Here is a 4,616-nt window from a genome sequence, read left to right on the forward strand (position 1 = left end):
TGCTAATGGAGCGAAAGTTCACCTTTTCTTTGTCATATAATGATCGGTGGCATGATTCTGGAGAACTGTCTTCTTTCGGTGAACATAATAGACGAGTATTCTTTTTTCCTTTCTGTTGTTTGGGCAAGCGGAGCAGAGAGTGGGTCAGTAAGCCACAAAAGAAATCATCACTCTGTCTGTCTTAAGTCGGCCAGTTGTTCCTGCTTATACTGTGGTCGTGTGTGTGTGTGTGTGTGTGTGTGTGTGGGGGGGGGGGGGGTGGTGGCTTTAAGCAGAACAGCAGCACAGTAGCGAGCACTCTTTTCACCCTCTGACGCGCACTCAAAATGGCTGGGCTGGACCTGCACATCCCTGATAAGAAGGTTTACTCTCAAACACTTTCTTTTTTTTTTTGCCCCCGTCTGTCACGTACTTGCAAACATAAGCACATATACACATGCACAGCACAAACCTAATGGGAAAAGTGCTGCGTCCTATTTAAGTAGATGGAAGATGTAATTTCAATGCATGTAACCGTTCTCTGAGTTCTGTAGTTCTTTTTCCTAAACCGTGAGAATAAAGGTGTTTGGAACCATGTTCTTGTCTTTGACCAGTGATACTCTGCTCTCTCTCTCTCTCTCTCGCTCTGTCGGTGTAAACTGAAGCACGTAGGAGTGATGTCTGTTTAGCTTACAGCACCTGAGCCCGACCTGTACCTATTAAAAGCAAAAGAAAACGTGGGCTATTTTTATTTTAGGAGCTGTGTGCCGTTCGGGGGATTTATTCCAGGGCTGGCACACAATGCCCTCTAGCTCCTCGGCTTTTCTCTCAGATGTGCAACAGATTTCCCTCCAAACTTGACTTTCATGTTGTATTAAAACACAACATCAATGGGGATGCACCCTCCCAATTTTTTTTCCCTGTGATAACATCTCGGTTCTGCTGAGTGCTGCGTCTGTTGCCTGTAGTTGTAGATGGATTAAACTCTTCTTTTATGGTAAGGAAAGGTAAGTTTGACTCATTTATTTGTATCTTGCCTGCCGCGCTTGGAGGTAGGTTGTGGAGTTCACCGTGCCGAAGCTCGCCCCACAGTCTGTCCTCTGAAGAGTTCTTTATACACTTCTATAGGTCTAGTTGGTCAGAGAGAGTTTCTGCTCAGTTTGATACGCAGTAGATAAATCAAACAATGCAACTTTGCCAAAATAATTTAAATACAAGAATTTGTGAGGAGCGCTGCTGGGTGTTGACATCTCATCACCATCTTGAATATAATAAAAATGTCAACTAGTTTCTTTAAAACACTCGTATGTAAAAAAAATAAATAAATAAAAAGAATCTACGTCCTTGCACAACATTGATGAAGTCTGGAACAATGCTGCTCTTCACACTGATTTAATCCAGCATGTCCAGGATCAAACCAGCAACCAAAGCGTCACCCCGCTGCGATAAAGAATAAAGTCGTATTTATCTCGATTTAGTTTGAATTTAATTGGCCACAAGCTGGAGCACCTTAGGCACAGTGTAACGACAGCTGCTGATCTGTGGTCCGCGACCATGTTTGTCGATGTGTTGATCTTTAAGCCTCGGTCCACAGCCTCCGTCATCATTTGAAGATCAGATGCCGGGTGGATCGAAACGGTCTGTAGTTACAGAGGTATCGAACGTTTTCATCAGCTGCTTTTCACGTTCGCATTCTTCACATCATTTCAGAGAGATATTTAGTGTTAAAAGATTTCAGTGCGAGGTGTTGCTAACAACAGCTGATACTTATCAGGGTGGCTGATGATGCCACAGACTTTGACACGTGTATGAATTCATATTAATAGGTCTAATGTTTATCAACCCTTTATTATAAACTATTATATAATTGTGTAACAAAAAAATTCCTTTTGGTGTACTCACCAGGAAACTGTGTAATACAGTCTGAGAATAACGTGTACCATTTATTCTCCATGTTGCCTGTATGTAACCCTGTGTGTGTGTGTACATGCAGATAATGGCACCTGCTTGTTCGGAGTCATCTTTGTTTAAAGCAAACACCAAGTTAATTTGGAAATCAAGCTATAATTATAGTGTAATGAAGCCGTTCCAGATATTCAGTGTATTGTAACTGTCTGTTCTGCAGCGACCTGAATCCAAAGGGTTCAGTCACAAATATGTTTTTTTAACGAACATATCTGTAAATCATTGGCAGTCGCCTGTGTTTTGTCCCCTGTCCCTTTTGTTTGTCAGCAGGATTACAAAAACTTGTGAAGGGATTTCCACGAAACTCGGTGGAAGGATGAGACACGGACCAAGAAAGAACTCATTAAATTTTGGCACATATGCGCAAAAATCTGGCATATTTCTTCCTTCTTCTTTAACGTTGCAAGGTTTTTGACATTTTCACCTGTTTCCTTTGAAGTAATTCAAGGTCCTTGATAAAAAACACAATTGACAAATATATACGTACGTTATCTAAGAGTGTGTTATTTGGAGTGAAGGGGACTGTTGACGTATGTGCTCTGTACTCTGAGCCATACTAGTTGCTGCTGCTTTCTGTTTGCACTTGTCGAGTGTTGAGACTTTAAGCTTTGCTCAGTGTAGAGAAAAAGAAACAACAACCCTGTGGCCCTGACAGCATGGAGACAAATGGCCGAGGTGAAGGGACCCCTGGAGTACTGTTGTAATGAATGGGGTTAAGCAATGTGTGTATTTGTCATGATTCATGAGTCTGGTGCGTTTCCTGTGCCCCGGGTTATTTGCTTATATGCAGGAGACGGGGCAGGTGCGAGACTTTTGTGTTTGAATAAGCAGCAGAGCAGCCACGTCTGGTTTGAGGAACCTGCTGAGCAAACACTGGTCATGTGGATGCAGCGTTGCCATTGCCCTCTTTGTCTGGTGTGGCGGGGGGGGGGGGCGTGCTGGAGACAAGGGAGAGAATGAGAAAGAGGCTGTTTGCTGGAAAAATTGCACCGACAGTCGAAATGCCTGACAAGTGGAAATTGTTCCGATAATTGTTGCAATCAAATAAAGTAATAATCCATTGTTGCCTCTGAAAAGCGGCTCGGATTGAACGCGTGGATACAAATGCGTCTCGCCACCTCCCTATCCTGTTTCCACTTGAATTGGATTTGCGTATATAGATAAAGTGTTTGTCCTCTCCTGCAGTCGATTACAGGGACATGTGGTGAATTTGTGTTGTTGTTTTGTGTCGCTGTTGGAGCTGGACGTTCTGAAACACCCACAATAACAACTGGTTTCACTGCTTTGTTTTGTTTCTCCCTCACAACTATAGTCGCAGAGCCGTATTCTTGTGATAGTATATTATCACTCAGGCTCTGTGAATGGTGGCAAGTCTTCATCCCAGAGATTATATACTTTTATACAATTTTTACACAATCTTCTATGCATTACACAGTTCAGGTAGAAGTGTATGAGATGGACAATGGTTTGATCTCTGGTTCGAAAAGGACCATGACAAAGTGCTTTCTACAATCCACCCTCCACTGGAACACCCACTGGTTTATTTATTCACCTGTTTAAATTCTGATCTGTAATTCAGCATCCTAACCTTCAGGCTCATTCATAAGTGATATAAAGAAGAACAGGGCTGAGATGTATTAAGAATTTGAACTAAAAGAAATTAGAAACCGGTTTTGGAGCACAGCCAGTTTGGAAGAAATTAATCTTTTATTCTCGTATTAATCCTATTATCATCGTATTACTATCAAGCAGACAATGTTTCTTTTCACTGAGACTACTCTGATAATTATTGTTTCTTTATTATTATTTCTTCCCATAACCTCTTTACTTTTCAGAGCAGGGGGGGAAAAGATGCATTTAGAGGCCACGTGTATAAGAGAAGAGAAAAGTAGATGGTTGGGTTTGTGTCAGAGCTGACGTTTAGTTTTCCTCTGTCTTTAAATCTCTGTCTGTCCTCTGTAGGTGATTTACTTGCCCTCGCCACAGAAACAGTGACTTTCTGCACTGCTGATCCTCAAGATCCTCTGAAGAAGCTGTTTGTGTTGAGTCCAGTCTCTCGGCATAAATACTGCTTATAAATGTGAATGGTTTTTTTCTGCAGAATTAGAGAAAGAAAAACCAAATGCAATTTTTTCTTCGGCCAAACTTGAGCCATTCCCTCGACATTATGTCCACACGTTACCCTTCAGCCACTATTTGTCCTTTTAGGTTCAGCTTGGTTTTCGTATGTATTAGAAAAGACAATGTTGAGTTTGTTCTTTTTAAATGATTAGATCAGCACCACAGGGGTGTTTTGAATACTGCTGCTGGAATATTTCTCGGATACTCATTACATTGACGGAGCAAAAAAATAAAATTAAATAAAGGGGAAAACATCAAAGGTTCCGCACGTCACTGAAATTACTATTCCTCGTGTGGTTTCCGATATCAAAATAACTTTGAAGTTTGGCGTTGCTCTTGTAAACCTCACAAAGGAGCCGACGCCCGATGCTTTGAGACCGGCTCCGCTTCATTCCGTATGTACAGGTGGGGCTGACCTTGTCGAGGGTCTCTTTAATTGGCCGACCCGTTGCTTTGAATGAGAGCGGCTCACCGCTGATTACTGAGGAGTGGTATCATCCCCGAGTTCACTCAAATGTCAAGAAACCCCAGTGATCAGACGGTGCGAGGAG

The sequence above is a fragment of the Hippoglossus hippoglossus genome, chromosome 13 (assembly GCF_009819705.1).
Source record: "Hippoglossus hippoglossus isolate fHipHip1 chromosome 13, fHipHip1.pri, whole genome shotgun sequence".
Classification (NCBI taxonomy): Eukaryota; Metazoa; Chordata; class Actinopteri; order Pleuronectiformes; family Pleuronectidae; genus Hippoglossus; species Hippoglossus hippoglossus.